Here is a 21,807-nt window from a genome sequence, read left to right on the forward strand (position 1 = left end):
TGGTAGTTGAAAGTAACTTTTAGGAGTACTTCTAGAAGTTAGGAGCCAGATTTCACTTTGAGAGGAACTTTTTACTCCTACGAGTTTTTATTATACGGGCACTGGTCACTAAATACCCGTATTCTTCCCCCACGCACTGGTGTAATCCTAAGCGTAAATACAAACTCCTGTGGTGCTGTTGGGTCAAATGTGTAAGTAAATGAAGACAATGAGGCTTTGTTTGTATTCTGTTAAGCAGCCAGTCGGTGAACCTCTGTGTGAACATCATTACTGGTTGGCGAGTCACAGTACTGTAGTACACAGGTGATTTATATTAGTACTGTATTAATGATGTCTGCTATGTAGGCTTTGTATTCAACAGTCACAGTACTGTAATACACAGGTGATTTATATTAGTGTAAATGATGCCTGCTATGTAGGCTTTGTATTCAACAGTCTGCTATGTAGGCTTTGTATTCAACAGTCACAGTACTGTAATACACAGGTGATTTATATTAGTGTAAATGATGCCTGCTATGTAGGCTTTGTATTCAACTGTCACCGTACTGTAATACACAGGTGATTTACTGTATATTAGTGTAAATGATGGCTGCTATGTAGGCTTTGTATTCAACAGTCACAGTATTGTAATGCACAAGTGATTTATATTAGTGTAAATGATGCCTGCTATGTAGGCTTTGTATTCAACAGTCACAGCACTGTAATGCACAAGTGATTTATATTAGTGTAAATGATGCCTGCTATGTAGGCTTTGTATTCAACAGTCACAGTACTGTAATGCACAAGTGATTTATATTAGTGTAAATGATGCCTGCTATGTAGGCTTTGTATTCAACAGTCACAGTACTGTAATACACAAGTGATTTATATTAGTGTAAATGATGCCTGCTATGTAGGCTTTGTATTCAACAGTCACAGTACTGTAATACACAAGTGATTTATATTAGTGTAAATGATGCCTGCTATGTAGGCTTTGTATTCAACAGTCACAGTACTGTAATGCACAAGTGATTTATATTAGTGTAAATGATGCCTGCTATGTAGGCTTTGCATTGAACGGTATTGGATAATATCCCTCAATTTTTTCGTTTTGCAGAGATCATTTTTCACAAGATGCGGCTGCAGAACCATGAGACACAATAACAAGTTGACTGGCCCTAGGAACTGTATGGGGACCTGTAACGCAGGCAGGATCTTTGGGACAAACGTTGTGATTTAAATGGTATTTGTTTAATACTACAGCCGTGACGCGTAAATATTGTTCATGTCAGTTGTATTAGGCAGTATTTTTTCTTACGTTTCAGTTAGTTCCCGAGGCGACCATGATGGAGCTTTGGGTGAAGGTGATGATGGTGCTGGTGGTGATGACGGGGACAACCCACACCACCACCATGCCCAAGTAAGTAACTGAGAGAGAGAGAGAGAGAGAGAGAGAGAGAGAGAGAGAGAGAGAGAGAGAGAGAGAGAGAGAGAGAGAGTGTGTCAAGTGGATGCCCTGGGAATCAGTATTATTCTGTCGTCTGTCAAGTTAAATATGGAGTGAAACCAGTGTCTCATACAGAACATTTCCATGCATATTTTATCCATTCATCTCTCTCATTCGTTTCTCTGGTTTCCTTTAATTTCGTACCTCGTCTATCACGTCTTTATCATCATAACCATCCTCTTATTTGTTGGTCTTCCACATCGCCTTACTCTCAGATCTATTCATGTTTATTTTTTTCACTACGTGTCGATATCCTTTATACGCCTTCCCATCAAAGTCCGCCTTCTTATATCTTTGAACAGTACACTTTCTAATTTCAGCTTTCACAGCTGTCTATACTTCTTATCCCGTCCACTCTAAGTACCTGACAGACATTTTTTGATACTTCCATTTCTTCTATCACTCTTGATTTGTGTAAACTGCCATTGCAAAGTCTCACGCATCCATACCTTAAAGTGGGCACTAATACGTCTTTATTCAGTTCTCTCGTAGGCGTCGAACTCATACGACTGTTCTGTATTAAGACCATATGAAAGCACATGCTACCACAATTCCAAGGGCTCCTGACCTCTCCATTGCCTTACACATACACATTTACTAATTATTCTGTTTCTGCACCTACATTAGGTAGTCATTAAACAGTGGAAAGGCCGAATTATGGATCAATGATACTGATATTATGAATGCGGCATTGATATTCACAAATATTCTATATTTATCCTTTCCTCTGACCAAACACCGATATCAGTGTGTAAACCACAACCACTCCAGAAGCTATTTTCCATTAAACTGAAAATGATCTTTCTTGGTTTTCAGTGTAATTCTAAAGTGTATGGAATAGGAATGATTATGAATGTAATTGTTTGGGGTTAGAGCGTGAGACGCCAGAGGACATCTCTACTGTATAATTGTCGTAGTCCCTAGATATAAAGGAATAAATGTGAAGGTCATACCACGTTGAGTACACCGCTCCTCGTCGGATCAGCGAAGTTAAGCAACGTTGGGTCTGGTTAGTACTTGGATGGGTGACCGCCTGGGAACACCAGATGCTGTTGGCATAACGTTCTCCCTACGTGTCAAGTGGGGTTGGTGGAGGATTAGTGCCCCTCCCTGTAAAACAAGTAACTCTAAGCCCTTTTCCACCCCGTTTGGGATACATGGCGTCTGGCAATGAATGAATGAATGAAAAATGTGAAGGACTAAAAAAAAAAAAAAAAGCTAGGCAAGGCCCTAGAGATATGTCTACGCCTTGGCGTTGTGATTTTGCAGACGCTTTCGTTCAGTAAGTGAAAAAATATATCCTTTAAGTATTTTTTCGCAGCTGAAAATATATTGTCAAAAACTCAAAATCAGTTAAATGCAAGTCATACGTCACTGCATGACAGAGATGGTAAACTTAATATCAACATGACTACAAAGTTTTTGTCTGAAAAATTAGCTACACTATTTTGAGGGAATATAGATTTATAATATTATTTTTTCTTATTTTCATAACTCCTGCACCTCACGTTATTGAAAATTAATGCTGATTTTAAAGAGTCCTATGATAAAATTCTGGTTAATACTAAGTGCTGTAAAATATCTAGAAACAGCTTTTCAGTGGAAATTATTGTTGAGCTGGCTTCGATCCCAACGTTTTGACCTCTGTAACGGACACTTTCACTTCGTATCACCGTCATACCCTAATTACCCACTATACTGGGTGTCAATACTTAATTAACAGTTTGATGCATCCCTTCTCCTTTTACTTCCATCCACGCTCCTCATGCTATAAACTTCCCTGGCATTCTTTGGAACAGTTTACTTGAGCCCCTTGCATTCTCTTTCCACTCCTCTTAGCACAGTATCTCACTCTAAATAATCTCCTCTCATTCACTGCTAACATTTAACCCTATAGACTTCTTTTGTAAGTTCATTAAACTTTACTACTTTTTCCAGCTCAGTTCCTTCCTGCATTTCTCAGAACTACTGCACATTTTCGTAACTGCCTCATCCAGGAACGGCAGTGTCTTTCCTACTGCCCTCTAAGAACGCCCACAGCAAGTAACATCTTGACACGGCAATCCACCATCACACAGTCAGTTCCTGCTGTTCATCCACCCCATCCACCAACATATACCTATGGATGTATCTTTAATATCAGTTTCCAATCACTAACCCTACTGTCACATAGGTTCAAAAAAAGGCGCTATTCTCATTTACTCCAGAACTTCATACCTTCTCCTGTCCCCAACCCTTGCACTCAAAATCCCACTACCAGTATTCGATTCCTCTCCTCAAAACCTGCCACACACTCCATGAACTCCTGTTGGAATCCTTCCCTTTTCCCTGCACTTCTTTCACTTCTTGACCCATATACAGTGACTGTCACCCACCTCTCGTTCTTTGAGATGGGCATTTCTAGTTACGTGGAGAGACAGACAGACAAAGAAGTAAAGGAACGTTGTGGTGGTGATATGGTTGTGCTAGAAAGTATTAGTAGAAGTACCCTGAGGTGGGTTGGCCGTGTGGTAACTGAGAGGGAGAGATTGTCTAATAGAGTGTACGTGGGTGCGGAGAAGGAGCGAGGAAAGGGGAAGCTATCATGAGGTGGTGGGATGGAATGAAGAGGTAAATGAATGATGATGGTGTGAGTTGGTTGTAGGGCTGTCAGATACCAAAGACAGAATGACATAGAGGCGATTTGTTTCTGGGCACCCCTTCTGGGATTAAGGCATCTGACTATAGATACACTGATAGACCAACAAATAAACAGACAAATCGGTATGGGCAGATAAAAAGTATTTGTTATGTTCACGAACGATAACCTAGAATAAGTGAGGCGAAATTCTCTTACGGATAAAATTTGGTTTAGCTTGCATAAATTCGTGAGGTTGTCTAGTTATTTATTTACACGTGTTTGATAAAAGCGAGTCAGTTTTTCTTGCACACCAACACCTTCACCCCCTCGCTATAACTACCATCAACTCCCATGATACTACCATCCCAATTAATCCTCCTAATACTTCCATTACTGCTTCTCCAGCACTAGCATAACCTCGCTTTCCACTACTACCATCACTACGTTCTTCCCCCTACCAGCACCGCCTCTCCACTAACATCATTGCCCTCTACCCCCCTACCACTGCCCTCTCCACCACCATTTTCCCCTGTCCACCACTACCAACACCGTCTTCATCACTGCCACCATCACTGCCTTTTCCACTATTGTCATTACCCCCTTTACCCCTATTCACCACTTCTAATACTGCCCTCTTCATCAGTATCATTAACGCTTCCTCACCAGTGCCATCAGAAGCACCTAATTATGCTTAACAATTAACCAACAAATTAACGAAAAAATATATTCATCCACATACCGGTAGCTAAACATAACACTAATTCCATTGAGATTATGAGATGGAGTATTGCTTTAGTTCATAATATTCATCCATCTTTCTGTTCTTCATAGTCTAGCTCGAAAACGCACTTCACGATGGTATGGAAGGGGTGCTGTTGGTGAGGGTAAAAAGGTGGATAGGTGTGGAATGAGTAATAGTGGTCAGATGTGGTTACATTTAGAGTGAGGGAGAAAAATGCGGTTCAAGGACGGAGTATTCATTGTAAGGTGAGGACCATAACTATGTGTTCAACCTTCTCTCAGGACCAGGTATGTGAAGAAGAATTCGGATGGCAGTGGCAATTCCTGACGAGTGTTTGAGTAGTAAGATTTCCGAGATACAGGTAGATACAGCTTGGAGTGGCCTGTTACTATATCTATTTTACTCTAACTTGACCAAAATTTCCATCTTTCCGTCATGAATACCGAGTTATAACTAAAGAGTAACACGAGGATGTGATGTTAGTCACGAAAAAGTGCCATGGAAAGGATTTAACGCAGTAGTATTGTCGTTTCCTGCCACTGATGTTCGTGAAATAAGCTGTAAAAGGACGAAAATCTGGGCCAGGTTAGAATAAAATGAATATAGTTTGAGACACAAAGTCCTGTTTTTCATGTATGGTTAATTAAGGAATAAAACTATAATGAACAATGATACTTCTATTTGCCTTGCGCTTCGACATAAACTTGCTGCATTGTTTTTGATAAAAGTGATCTGATTATTACTGTATAGGAAGGGGTCTCCACACGCACGTGAATATGTATGTGTAATGGGGTGTATAACGGCCCGCGTTGCCTAGTAGTAAAGCGAGGATTCTTTCTTTGGCTCAATGGTAACGTGCGCCCGTATCAAGCGCGAGGGCCCAGGATCGAATCTCGGCCAGACCAGTGATTAATCTGTTAAGTTTCAGATCGGTTATTACATTGGTTGGCAGCGGTGTGGGATGTGCGGCGAGGCCTGGTTGGCAATTGATGTTCCTTGGTTAGCTGACAGCATCCCTATCCTTACATCCCGGGGATGGGCTGTTCGGTGTGGTCCACAGCCTTCCCGAAATGGCCTCCAATGCTACGCTACCCTGTGTGTTCGAAACTCACCAAATTAATCACTAAACCCCCATCATACATTCCATAATCGGACCACGATAGCGCCACTAATTCAAATTATTGGCGCTATCGTGAAATTTGACCATGATAAAAAACAGCGTCACGATGGCTGTAAGTATGTCATGATGGTCGTAAGATGGTCACGATGAAGTCATGATAGCTGTAAGACTGAGTCACGACTGGCAGATTTTCAGATTTTTAACGGTCATTTTGTCATCGCGATGAGGCCACTATCACCACGATAGTGCCATGACAGAGTCACAACGGTGCCATGAACGTACCACGATAGCATCAAGAGTTATGCCCACATGCCCCACACCCACTGTGTGCCACGTGTGCCCGCGCGGTTGCCAAATCGCCGAGGCTGCGAAAAGTGAGTAGTTCTATCGTGACTCTGTCATGACCCATAATTAGCTCTATCATGACTCAATTGCCATATTCTTAGGGTTATCATGACTCCATCTTAGGACCAGCGTGACACGCGCGTGTTAACCGTCAAATGATTGTCAAAATTATTAGCTTTATCGTGACTCATGCTTGCATCTATCGTGACGCATTCGGCATAGTATTAGGGCTATCGTGACTCACTCGTAACGTTTCTTTTTTGTCACGACAGAGTCATGAAAGACTGAAAGGACCTACAACGGCCACGACAGAGTCGCGTAGCTGCAACGAAGTTCACGATAGGGTCACGTAAGACTTACGATAGCGCTACATTGGGTACAAAAATCTGGGAGCTCCACGATAAATTAACGCTTGCTTTAATTTCTCGTGACCTTGGCCGCGTTCGTCACGAGTGTCACGATCGATCACGATAGACCCCGAATCAGGACCATGATGCCGCTACTAACTGAAATATTGGCGCTGTCGTGGTTCGATTATGGAATGTGTGACGGGGGCTTAACGGGAGAAAAGAGGGATGTAATGGGGTGTATAAAAGCCCACGTTGCCTAGATGTAAAGGGGAGATCCTCTCTTTGGCTCAGTGGTAACGTGCGCGCGTACCAAGCGTGGGGGCCTGAGATTGAACCTCGGCCAGGACAGTGATTAATTTGTTAAGTTTCATTTCAGTTATTACATACGCATATTAGATTCACACAAGATCAACCATTACTTAACCTTCACTCTACTGGACACTGATCAAAAGGAACAGGATATGGTGGTGATGATTATGACTCCAGATTATCGTGCCAGTAATCCTGTCCTTCCCCTTTTTTTTCTCCATCAGGTCACTACCACCCCAGACTAAGACAATAAGAGAAGCAAGATCATCCCAGGAGGCAAACGTACTTTCAGGTTTTACACCGCCACGAGACCCACAACCTTACGGCTTGTCTGAATTTCACAACCAGCCATTTTCACAATCGCTGCCTTCCATAGTTCGTTCGGAATGGATGGCGAAGAGACACGCTCGTGGCTGTGACTGTACACGTGTGGAACACATGCACCAAGCACTGCAAAAGATTAAACAAATTATTGCATCGCCTTTAATCCAGGAGCAATCAGTCTCTTATTCACTAAGTGTTCCTTGTGTTCCACTCCTTGGAGGTTTGCAACGAATAAACGCAATTATCAACGAGATTCCTCATGGGATATCAGATACAAATCTCGACGACGAAGAACAAAGCTATATACCCAGTTGCCATCGGGAATCCAATCCTGCAACTCTGGTATTTGTTCATACAATAGAATATTTGATAAAGTTTATGGACACCATGGATGGAAGACAAGCTCCCAATCAGCTGAAAAATATAAAGGAATTACTTCCCACCATGTTTTCAGACCTAAATGACGAATGTTTGCATCATGAGCTAGAACAGGTATTGAATCATTTGAAGCATCTAAGTGTGTACAAAAACATTAAACGAAAACCTGTTTTAACAAATATCATACTGTCTCTCCTCCATCTGGCAAAGCATTCAACATTAATAAAGATTTGCTTTGATATACAGTCTGTCGAGAGAGAAATCATTCGAATTCAAGCCGACCCCAGTTTACCGATTAACCTTATCGCCATTATGAAATTACTTCACCCGGCCCGCAACATTCCTTGGCCAACACTGCGGACAAAGATACCACGCCAGCCACGGGACCTGTTCGCGAATATAATTCTAATTTTGCTCAACCAACTGAATGGGATAGATGATGTCTATGGACCACAAGATATAAAGATAGTAATAAAGAAACTTATAAAACTACGCAGAATTATCGATGAACGTTATCCATCCGTTGAATTTAGGTTGATAATAAAGAAATTAAGTGAATTGAAAAGATATACTGATTCAGCAGAGCCTCAGGCAAGACTAATCACTGAAATTATATTACTGATATTGAAGCTGGCCACAAAGATCAACGAAATAAAGAGTTACTTTGATCTCACTGCCCTTACGAGTGCAATCACAGCACTTTCAACCAGCACCAACTTTGAGCATGATTGTGAACTGATTTTTATTTTACTGAACCCATATAAGACACCAGTAAGGCCAACACGGCTGCCAATAATTAATGACCCAACAATACCACCCATACCAACACCATACAAACCGTGGCTACCAGGACCATCCATACCAAGCATACCAAAACCATCCATACCAAGCATACCAAAACCATCCATACCAAGGATTCCAGGAATATATATACCAAGGCTTCCAGGACCATACATACCAGACATACCACGACCATTCATACCAAACATACCACGACCCTTCGTACCACACATACCAGGCATACACATACCAGGTATACCACACATATATATACCAACCCTGCTACGGCCACATTTTATATGGCCAACACCAGGAGTGATACCACCCATCCCAACAGTTCATCCACCGCTAATCTTGCCCAGCGGCTGGCTAACACAATCCCCGTCAGCTAAGTTTTTGGACATTATAACAATGCTGATAAACTTGTTGGGAGAGAAGGATGGGAGCAAGGTGCTTTATGATATTGCTCTATTGAGACTAAAAATCACCCATGTATTCAGTCAACCAGAGTACAACTGGGCAGTTCCTTACGTTAGAAATGTATTACAGAAACTAGATCAGCTGAGAGGTAATTTGAGGCCAAGCCCCAGTCAGACTCATTTGTTACTTGAAATCTTATTGAAGCTGCTGAACATAGCAAAACAATCACCTCAGCTAACGCTCCAGTTCGACATACAAATATTTGAAAGAGAACTCAAGCGACTGTCACTTAATCCCACTCTTATTATTGACATGAGCGGCATCATCCACTTACTACAGTTGTTAGAGCCACCCACCCCAACAGTTCAACCAACGCCAACCTTGCCCAGCATCTGGCTAACTCAGTCCCCGTCAGATAAGTTTTTGGACATTATAAACACGCTGATAAACTTGTTGGGAGAGAAGGATGAGGGCAAGGCGCTCCATGATATTGCTGTTTTGAGACTAAAAATCACCCATGTATTCAGTCAACCAGAGTACAACTGGGCAGTTACTTACGTTAATATTGTATTACAGAAACTAGATCAGCTGAGAGGTAATTTGAGGCCAAGCCCCAGTCAGACTCATTTGTTACTTGAAATCTTATTGAAGCTGCTGAACATAGCAAAACAATCACCTCAGCTAACGCTCCAGTTCGACATACAAATATTTGAAAGAGAACTCAAGCGACTGTCACGTATTAATCCCACTTATACTATTGACATTAGTGGCATCATCCGCTTACTACAGTTGGTAAACCCACCCACCAAAACTGTTCGTCCACCGCCAACCTTGCCCAGCATCTGGCTAACACAATCTCCATCAGCTAAGTTTTTGGACATTATAACCACACTAATAAACTTGTTGGGAGAGAAGGATGAGGGCAAGGCGCTCCATGATATTGCTGTTTTGAGACTAAAAATCACCCATGTATTCAGTCAACCAGAGTACAACTGGGCAGTTACTTACGTTAATATTGTATTACAGAAACTAGATCAGCTGAGAGGTAATTTGAGGCCAAGCCCCAGTCAGACTCATTTGTTATTTGAAATCTTATTGAAGCTGCTGAACATAGCAAAACGATCACCTCAGCTAACGATCCAGTTCGACGTACAAATATTTGAAAGGGAACTCAAGCGACTGTCACGTATTAATCCCACTTATACTATTGACATTAGTGGCATCATCCGCTTACTACAGTTGGTAAAGCCACCCACCCCAACAGTTCAACCAACGCCAACCTTGCCCAGCATCTGGCTAACTCAGTCCCCGTCAGCTAAGTTTTTGGACATTATAAACACGCTGATAAACTTGTTGGGAGAGAAGGATGAGGGCAAGGCGCTCCATGATATTGCTGTTTTGAGACTAAAAATCACCCATGTATTCAGTCAACCAGAGTACAACTGGGCAGTTACTTACGTTAATATTGTATTACAGAAACTAGATCAGCTGAGAGGTAATTTGAGGCCAAGCCCCAGTCAGACTCATTTGTTACTTGAAATCTTATTGAAGCTGCTGAACATAGCAAAACAATCACCTCAGCTAACGATCCAGTTCGACATACAAATATTTGAAAGAGAACTCAAGCGACTGTCACTTGATCCCACTCTTATTATTGACATGAGCGGCATCATCCACTTACTACAGTTGGTAAAGCCAGTCAAACCACTTGATCCAGTCCTCAGTAGGGAAATAATCCTGATCCTTCAAAACATCACCCACGGCAGTCCCATCATTCAGCCAAACTTCAGAGTTCAGGACCTACTGGTGCAGCTGCGACAGCTTCTGAGTAACAATGGACTCACTCACTCCATCCCTCACTTGAACATTGCCATCCTATCAAAGCTACTGAGTTATCGACCAGAGTCAGATCAGTCACCTCCTTACTTCGATGTTACTCCTCTCATAGCATTAATTATTGAAGAAAAGGGAGCTTTCAACTCAGAGATAGATTTTACAGTAGAACTATTGTTGAAATATCTGCTCAGTGTATTAAAAGCCTCGGTAGCTGTAGAGGAAGAGGCACCTTCGGTTAAACCAAATTTGATTATTGATTTTATGTTTAAACTTATAAATCTGATGAGATCTCCGACAAGAAATCAAGAGAAAATTGAACTTGAATTAATAATTAACAAGTTTAAGCAAATGATTGCTGGCAGTGAGAATTATCCTTCGGTTAAAGTCATTCTCACATTGATACTAAGTCTTCAGCGTGACATAACCTCCGGGAACATGCACCCAGCAGTATACATTCACTTGTTAATGAAGCTGTTGAATCTAATGAAGGAATTTACTCCTTCTTACCCGGGTATAAGTATTGTAGTTATTGAGACTCAGATTCAACAAATTCTGTCACATTTAAATATGTCCACTTACACTCCATCGACTGAGTTCAGTGCATTATTGAATCTCTTAGTTAAGCTTCAAACAGCTGTACTAGAACGGTCACCAACACCTAAACCAGTGATAACGGATGATTCATCCTTTATAACTAACATAATCATCAAGTTAGTAAACATTCTTAATGCACCAGGCCAGAGTAGGCCATCTTTCGAAACACAGTTAATCCGAAAACATCTGGAAGCGCTGTTTACTGGCAGGCTAAACGCTGAGATCCGTGGGAAGATCAGTTTGCTAATAATGGAGGTGGATAAACTCAACCAACAGCAGGTTCACGGCAAGCAACTGTTGGTGCTTGTGATACAAATTTTGATAAAACTGCTGAAATTGCTGGGTCAGTCTGAGATATACGATGTAACTCTTTCCATTGGACCTTTACAACAAATTCTGCATCAGATTCAAACCAGTAATGCTTCTAATATAAAGTTAGATGTAACATTCTTGCTGGATCAGCTTGGGAATTTGAACCAGGGTATTTCACCTACAGCTGCATCATCACCCGTACTCAGTATTGAGGCATTGATCCAATTACTTCAACAACTTCGACAAACAGGCATAATAGAACGTGTGGCAGGCCGTAGGTACAGTATTGAAACACTGTTGCAACAGCTGAGGTTAAGCAACATACACTCACTACATGACTCAGGATTACTGAATGAGTTGCTGGTTCTGTTGTATGATATATCACAGTCTGCTTCGAATCTGCATTTACCTTCTCACGTACAACTGTTAGTATCACAGTTTGTGAAATTTCTATCTAAAAATAGGCACCCCCTCACGGTTCTTACATACCATTAGAGGCCATACAGATGGCTGGAGCAACCAGTGCAACACTGATGCTGATATATGATAAACTCATCCACCTCTTATAATCTGAAAACCACAAAAATATTGATGTCCAATATATAATGAATCTAATAAAGTTAATCCTAGGCATGCAAGACAGTTCGCCAAATTTTGATTTAAACATCTTGCAAAATATGCTGAATCAATCAACTATGCACAACAGTGAACAAGGTATACCACACTCGATTACTGAAATGCTAGCAAAGTTGTTTAACAGTTACTTTAAATCCAATCAGCTCCAGTTGAACATCGACTTAATAGATCTGCTGAAGAACAACCAGTCAGTTATCCCTTATTAACAACCGTCATGGACAGAGTCCCATGTACTGGAACTCTGTCTTCCAAATAATTCTTCTGTTTACTCTGTTAGTCTTTCTTTTTTCTCTTATTTCTCCTTTGGGCTCCTCCAATGACTGCCTTATTTCCACAACCCATCCTAATGCTGTAGTAAGGCTTGTGGACCCTCCTAAGAAGCGGCGTCTGTATCACAATGGCACAGCTGATTGAGAGGATCCTAAACAGTACGTCTTTGACCATCCCTTGAGTTGCTTCCAAGACCAAGACCCATCTGAGTGTGTTCTTGCTTATTACTGAGGTTATTATTGTCTTTGGCATGGAAGCATACATTTCTTATTCCTGTCTTGTGATTATAGCCAAAATTCCTTGTTATAATCTGATTCGCTTTGATTCTGTGCAGAACAAGGCGTTTTTTAATATTGCAGTTACTGATACCAATGAAACGTTTAATCTTATGCACTTTATATTTCTCCACAGAATCATACTAAACCTGTTTTCGTCTACTCAGAAACAATTTCAACCATATATTCCATGTGTAGTGGAATTTCCAGCTCAAATGTCCGATCTTGACATCTGGCAAAAACATCCCCAACTTGATTTTTTCCTCTTTCCCTCCTCTCTGTTGTTGTTTCTTCCTCTGACGAAGCTGAAGTATTTTCTCAGTCCTTTGCCTTTTACTCTGACTGATTCGGGTGCAGTTCCTCCATCTCTTCCACTATATGACTTCCTTATTTCTGAATATATATATATATATATATATATATATATATATATATATATATATATATATATATATATATATACCTAGGCTGCTTCCCCCAAGGAAAGGGAGGTAGCCGAGACAGGACGACACACTCTCCATTTACTCATCCATTCAAACACATTCATTCACATCTTAGCCCCAAAGGGGAGAACGGACAGATCCTCACCGCACCACACCGCACAAGGGTCAACTGTGCAATGCAATCAGTGACATCCGCAGCAGGGCCCGACAGCAGAACTGGTTTACCCCTGCCACATCATAATAGACCCATCCCCTTACCCACACCTGACCTGACTACCTGATCAGACCAAATGCGGGAGAATATCCCCTCAGGGCTGCGTCATCACTTATTTATTCACAATTTCTCTCCATTTATTTCTGTCACGCACAGCCACTCTTCCTTGCTCAACAGACATCCCTCTCGCATCCAGCGCTCTCTTCACACTGTCCATCCATCCTATTCGTGGTCTTCCTCTCAGCATTACACCTCTCACATCAGATCTAGTTATCTTTTTCACCAATCGCTCATTATCACTTCTCTCCATATGCCCAAACCATCGCAACACTCTCTGCTCAACTCTACCAGCCATCTCCCGAACAACTCCAGTTCTCCTTCGCACTTCATCATTTCGCACCCGATCCATACGCGTCACACCACACATACTCCTCAGACACCTCATCTCCATTACATTCAAACTTTTCCTCTCTGCTACACCCATATTTCATGTTTCAGCCCCATATAATGCAGTCGGTACCACAACACCCTCATACAGCCTTCTCTTTACATCCATTCTAAGCGAACGACATCTAAACACTTTTTTCATTCCTCCCAGCACCTTTCCTACTTCATTTATTCTAAACTTCACTTCTGCATCTATTCTTCCATCCACAGCCACATGTGACCCTAGATATTTAAAACAATCTACCTCCTCAAGCAACTCACCATTCAAAACTATATTCATCCCCCTACCATCTATCAACCTCGTACACTTCATCACTTTACTCTTATTCTCATTTACTTTCAAATTCCTCCTTTCACACACTCTTCCAAACTCCTCTACCAACTGTCTCAATCTCTCCTCTGAATCAGTCACCAGTGCAGTATCATCTGCAAACAGCAGCTGCTTTAGATTCCAATCTCCACCATCAACATTTACCAGACTCAGATCACCTAAAACTCTTGCATTCACCTCCCTTACAACACCATCCATGTAAATATTAAACAACCAAGGCGACATCACACATCCCTGTCGCAGCCCCACTCTCACGGGAAACCAATCACTCACAGCATTTCCCACTCTTACACATGCTCTACTATTTACATAAAAACTTTTCACCCCTTTTAGTAACCTACCATCAAGTCCATACAATCTTAAAACAGTCCACCAGGCCTAACTATCAATTCTATCATACGCTTTCTCTAAATCCATAAATGCCCAAAACACATCCTTGCCTTTCGCTAAATACTTTTCACACACTTGTCTCACAGCAAACACCTGATCAACGCATCCCCTCCCTCTCCTAAAGCCACACTGCTCATCACTAATCACTCCCTCTGTACCCTCTCTAACTCTCATAATTAACACTCTACAATACACCTTACCTACAACACTCAACAGACTTATACCCCTAAAGCTAGTACATTCATACTTATCACCCTTGCCTTTATACAACGGGACCGCACAAGCACTTGCCCAGTCAATTGGCACCATACCTTTCTCAAAGCACACATTCAACAATCTTACTAACCAGTCAACAATAGTCACTCCACCACCCTTCAGGCATTCCACAGCACACCCATCCATACCTGCAGCTTTCCCTGTTTTCATCCCCTTTACTGCCTTCTCCACTTCCTCCTTCGTGATCAAAGAATCATTCAACTCTCCCAACACATTTATTCCTTGCACCCTTCCATCCGCCACAATCTCAGCCACTCTTTCCTCCTCTACATTTAACAATCTTTCAAAATACTCTGCCCATCTCTTCCTTAACATCCTTCCATCCTCTGCTTTTACTCGTTCTTCCTTCCCAGACTCACCCTTTTCACCTCCTTCCAAAACATTTTCTTATTCCGTTGAAAATTCTCTGTCAGCCGCCTACCCCACCTCTCATCTGCCGCCACTTTAGCATATATATATATATATATTTTCCCAGAATAAACGCCCTCTTTGACCTCAAAACTAATGAGGTGCATGCTGCTAAAGAGATCCCTCTTGTTCTTAAGAAAAAAAAAAAAAAAAAAAAAAAAACTGATTCCTTGCTGACACTGTGCCTGGGCGAATCTTTTACCTTAGCTTTTCAACTCGCACCTTCCTTTGTAACTGGAAATTTACTCTCATTCGGCTCATCTCAAAGACAGTGGACCATTCCAAGTTATCTAACAATGCTTTAATCTCTTGCATTTTTAGTCTTTGGGTCTCTTCTCAATACAAACATTCCATTCAGTGTAGGCTTCTTAATGGAAAAAAAAAAAAAAAAAAAACTGAACATGGTTTCCATCAGACATTCTCTATTGATCATCTCACAGGATGTTGGTCATCCTCCTTCCGATACTTTACTGAAACCTTTGGCATTGCACTTGACGTTTCAAAAGCTTTCGATCGACTGTGACACATAACTGAGTTCCACATTGCCCACTAACAATGTCTGTCTATATCTTCAGTCTCTAAAACACACACACACACACACACACACACACACACACACACCAATAAGATTCTCTGTTCTTTAATCCATAACATCTTTCACGTAAATGTCTTTTCAGTTTCAACAGTTCACAACTTTCTCTCTCTCTCTCTCATAAAAAAACTGCATCACTTCGGTAACCAAAACAGCTTTTCGGAAGGCGGGTATGGTGAACTAATAATTATAACTCTGCGCAGCTGCTGCATCGGGGCCTTTCACTCCCTTGTGTGGAGTGAGCTCTTTTGTTTGTGTGTGGGGAGGGGGAGGAGGCTCACCACATGCAGCTCATCCTAAACATAGGGCAATCAAAGAATATTCGGCTCACCACTGCTCTTCTGATCTACTGTATATGCTTGCATCCCTCTGCCATTTCAGTGGGTGCACCGTACCCTTCTGGCAACACACTATTTCTGACTTTCTCTTTAACACTCTCAACCAACAAGTAACTGGTAGGCCAACTCTGTCCTCCGTATAATTGTGTAACGTGGTACACTGTCTGTCTCAGTCTGTATATCCCACTTCCTGTGGTCTCCAGTCTTTATATATATATATATATATATATATATATATATATATATATATATATATATATATATATATATATATATATATATAATAAGCATTTAGGTATGAGAGGATCTTGATTTATGTTCTCTGTTAATTTTTTCTTGGTGTATTTTCACGGCTTCCAGCCTTTAGTTCTTTCTTTACTGCATTAAATATATCATCAACGCATACTGGACGGTCAGCTCCACAGCCAAGGAGTACAGTCCATCAAGGGGAAAATTATGAAGTCCTAAACTACACAAAAGTGTCAGAGGTAGCAAGGCTGCGACTGTTGTTTATTAGTTTTGAATAAAAACAAAGATAGCTAGGGAGGTCTAAGTTTTAGCAATCTATATAAAAAAAAGAAAGACATATCGAGTGGTAATTCGTAGATTATACCTATACTGCATCATGAAGTTTTTAATGTAACTGCTGAAGGAGCTTGATAATTACAAGATTTTTTTTTTCTTACTCCTAAGACTTCCTGAATTTTGAAGAAAAAATTTAGTGTCAGTAAGACCTAAAGTTCAACAATATTCATATGTAAATCATTATGAAAACACAACAAAAAAATGGAACTCGGTCTATTTTAATACTATGAAATTTTGATATCAGACTGGAATCAGTGCTCAGTTATTGGATACATGACACAGGAAGTATTCAAAATCTTCAGATTATTTCAATGTAGACAGATTCAAAGGTTATCCAGACAAAAATAATCGATGCAACGCGTTAACTACTCATGTAATGTAGAGTGTCTGGCGAGGGGCTTGAAAATATTTAATAGTGTAAATGTATGTCAGCAGGTTGCATCTGATGATGGCGCTATGCACTTTTCTCTGTCGCGTAAATAATTGTGGGCATTACACTGTCACAGCTACGTTTGATGGACAAGGTGAGGTAGAAGCTTTTATGCCAGTATCATCTTGTCAGTTTCAGAGGACCTGTAGCTCATGACAGATGGCTGTGCATGGTAGCACTGGTCCTGGTAAGCTACGCCATCTAATACACTAAGATACAAGAAACAGCACAGTTCATAGATCTAGTGTTAAGACTGAACAATACAGATATCGGCTGAGACGTGTCCTACCCACAAACAGAGACATGTTGAATTAAATAGTATAGATCTTTTACAGAAAGGCCTCAGCAGAGGTCATCCTGGCACTATTAAGATACTCTTCAAACAGTGGCTGTGGCAACTTAGATTCATAATATGGCTGTCTCTCTATAGGACTGGGCACAGATACCCCCCAGTGCAAGGACCCTCACTATGATCCACTTGAATTCCTGGTGAAGGTAACGTGGCCTCTTGCAGTAAATTACCTGATGCAATGACGGTTAAGTAATGTTACAGATCGTCTCTATATCCATTATATTTCACTATATTTAGCTTCAAATAACCACGAGATAGAATATTATACTGAATATGTTGCTGGTGAAAGTATGTGTATAACTTCCGTGACAGTGATCCTTCAAGATACACCATGCCAGGTTCAAACCTGGAAATAAACACATGGTCAAATTTCGCCAAGTTAAAATAAATGAACTATAGGTATTGCATGAGGTACAGGGTTTTCACAGATATTTTGATGGCCGTGAAAATAAACTGTTATGATCAGAAATGGACATAACCTAGTGCCAATAAGGGACTGTAACCGTGAAAATATGAAAATACTTAGTGGTGTCAGTAATGATGCAATGCTGTTCTGTATGATTTTATGTATGATGGAATTTGGATTAGCGTTTAAAAAATTAACTATATTATCTTAGACTGCTTAGAAGTATCTTGCTATAAATTTTGCCTGCTCAGTTATTCTCTCTAGGTCAATTACTAATAAATAAATAAATAAATAAATAAATCAAACCTGACAAATACACGTCCCGTATGTAGTGTGTATTTTGTGGTGTTAAAGAGCATTGTAGTTGGTATTTACAGTTAATAGGAATTCTTTATGAAATGTCTATATAATTTGCCTTTACACTGAATATTCTTTATTGTTATCATCAAATATATAATTGGGTACCTATGTGTTTCCTTTCCCTTAGTTCGCTTATTTATATATTTTTTCACAGTATTCATCATCATCATCATCATCATCATCATCATCATCATCATCATCATCATCCCAGCCCAAATTCCCACGGAGACTGGATGAGGTAGAATTCAGAAAAAAAAAAATAATACGAACTGTTCAGGACTGCTGCAGTCATCACAAGGTAACTACTATACCATTAATCGTCAGTACATGTAAACAACTTTTATTTAAAAAAATATCGTGGTAAATAACAGTTGTTCTTGTTAAGTCATATGAATCTCCTCTGTCACAGATCATCAAAACCCAACCAGTCTATAGATCCTGTTTGTATATTGCTGTAAGAGGAATGAACTTAAAATAAAGCATTGGCTAAAAGTATGGAAAATAGTTTCTGATGTATAAAGCATTCACTAGTTTCATTAAACGCAGGTGTCAGGTTGTCAGATATGTATATATATTACTACTGAATAATTCTGATTCACCCAAAGAAACCAAGGAAACAGGAGAAGATAAGGCATTAATATTATAATTATTAATATTTTGATAATTTATGTAAAAAATCAGTGGTCTTTCTTGCTCAGAAATACTCGTCATTAAAAGCGCTGTGATTTTTGTTGATTTTCCCATCATGAGTGAGACTATAACGCTCAGGGATTCATCACAGCCGTGGGCACAGTGGGAGTCTCACAGAGTCGCTCAGGTAAGAGTCATTAGGAAGAAATAACACTACAGGTCATATGCCTAAACCTTAAATAGCCAAGTGGAATGGAAGCTGGTAAATTTTGAAGGTCATTAATAGAACGCCTGTGGTTATTTGGTAGAGTCAGCCCGCAGTACTACAGAATGCCGTCAGCAGCCATACAGGAAGAGTAAGTATTTTCCATCCTTGTCAGATACCATTGACAGGCAGGATTTTAATTTCAGAGTGTAAGTCGCCTGTGGGTCATTTGAACACTTGGTCGAAAGTAAAAGTCACAGGAAAAGAACAAAATTTTGGCCTTTTTAACTCAAATGGGTTTTATTCGATTTAGGTTAAACTTGGTGGTAGTGTTTAATATCAGCCGAGGATGACTTGATTCATTTTACACACCAGTGGGTCGAAGTTCAAAGTCACAGGGTAAAGTCAACTTAAACATTTCTGATCCGATTTGAACCAAACTTGGTGGATGAGTTGAGGGTCAGGTAAGAAATGAGTAATTCTATATTGAGAGCAACCAGTCAAAGGTCAGGGACACAGGAGAGGGTCAAAGGTTATGTCTTACATCCATCCAACCAGTGGGCACCTGTCATGTCCCAGAACGCTACTCCTCAGTTTTGAAATATGGTAATGAATCAAGCAATAAAATGTAGATCAGAGGCGAGGAAGGAGCGTCAGTTCATCAAGTCTGTGTAATTATTTTCCTACATCAGCCATTACCGCACCCCAAAACTACTGTGTACTTCTTCTTCTTCTCACTGTTGTTGTTATTGTTGTTGTTTGAAAGCAAGCACATTCCTCAAATTTTCCAAGAGCAGCAGAATGTCAACGTATAAGCTGAACTGGTGGAAAACATGAAAAAGATGATTATTTTGAGGGTCGGAGAGGCGGCGACGTGACTCAGACCCGACATCCTGTACAGAACGTCAAGTGGCCATCCGGTAGTGGCGATGACCCTTCTCCCTCTGGCTCAGGAGTTGTCGTGGCGCCTCTCCCTTAGCGATTTATTATCCTGTTCCATCCATCCATTAGTCCTTCATTGCCTCATCAGGGGAATAGGGGCCTGGAGGTACGGCTCTATCTATCTGTTTATCTATCCATCTATCTATAGCCCGGCGCCGTAATCCCGCAAAGGATGGCTGCAGACAAAACGCCTCCAAGTCGCTCTGTCACTCACCATTTGGCTGCCCTCCCCCCAGCTCACTCCCCCCTCCCTCATATACGGCTCTCATTGCTGATGTTTTAGGTGCAGTACTATGTTATTTTCAGGACTTTTTTCCTATGTATTGTAAACCCAGAAATCACATTTGTTTGCATTTTTGACTTACACTCATATATATACGCTTTTTGTAGCTGAAGAGCAAGTTAAATATTAATGTAAACTATGATAATATCACAGAAGCGAATCGCCCAGTCTTGACCTCACACTTACGGTCAATAGCAGTGTGTCCGTGAGCGTAAATTATCTCCAAATTTTTTCAGTCAGGGTTGAATTACTTTACATATAATGGACCCATTTGCAAACTAGGAGGAAGTCTATCTGTCTGCTTATCTATCTATCTATAGCCAGACGCCGTAAGGGGTGGCTGTTTGTCTTTGAGCTAGTTGTTTTACGGGAAGGGACACTAACCCTCCGCCAACCCACTTGTTGGCACGTAGGGAACACCGCCCAGAGTTGTTAACGGTTTCCTGGCTTACAGGAAACCACTGGGCTTGTCACTCTATGTAAAGCCGTCTGGAAAGGAAAGGAGAGCAATACAAAGTGATGAAAAAGATGGGAGAAACAGGAAAACAAGAAGGCAGACAGACAAAAAACGATACAGGTGAAGACAGAAGTAGGCAGCACTACATCAAGTGAGTGGATGATGCTCGCCACCACATACCACCCTAGGAGGATGTCGAACGGAAATAATTGTGTTTACTTGTATTACCTTAGTGACAGGTGACATTTTTCATTTCCTGTTTGTTTACTTATTTATTAGGCAACAAAATTCCGTGTAGGCTGGTTGTCAAGGGAAATACTCTTCCTGGGTCAGCAGTTACCTGGCGTGTAATCCCGCCTGGCTCAGGTTTGACTCCTGCCTCAGACTGGGATTTAATTTGTGAAGTTTGGTTCAGGGTATTACAGAGCCCCATCCCACGCCTTTCCTTTGTGCTGGAGTGGCTGGAGCAACATAGGTGTTTTCTGCAGCCACAGCCTCCTCTAAGGGCTAGTGCAGATGTGAGAGTATACCTGACACTTTCTTTTTTTTTCTTTTTTTTTTTCAGCTAAGATAGAAGTGTGATTTTACCTGACACTTTCCTTTTAACAGATAAGACAGAAGTGAGATTATACCTGACACTTCCTGTCTACTTTAACAGCTAAGACAGGAGTGTGATTATACCTGACACTTTCTTTTTTACAGCTAAGATAAAAGTGTGATTATCCCTAACCATTCCTTTCTACTTTAACAGATAAGACAGAAGTGAGATTATACCTGACACTTTCTTTTTAACAGATAAGATAGAAGTGAGATTATACCTGACACTTTCTTTTTCCTTTAACAGTTAAGATAAAAGTGAGATTATAACTGACACTTTCTTTTTCCTTTAACAGATAAGATAGAAGTGAGATTATACCTGAC

General features: G+C 40.7%; 1 pseudogene; it reads left to right on the forward strand.

Moving 5' to 3' along the window:
• The first annotated feature begins 2,425 nt into the window (after positions 1 to 2,425).
• On the forward strand, positions 2,426 to 2,544 carry LOC145416837 (5S ribosomal RNA; annotated as a pseudogene).
• Positions 2,545 to 21,807: the final 19,263 nt, after the last annotated feature.

This window comes from Coenobita brevimanus, chromosome 13 (assembly GCF_032717465.1).
Source record: "Coenobita brevimanus isolate Jiangsu-jjx chromosome 13, ASM3271746v2, whole genome shotgun sequence".
Taxonomy (NCBI): Eukaryota; Metazoa; Arthropoda; class Malacostraca; order Decapoda; family Coenobitidae; genus Coenobita; species Coenobita brevimanus.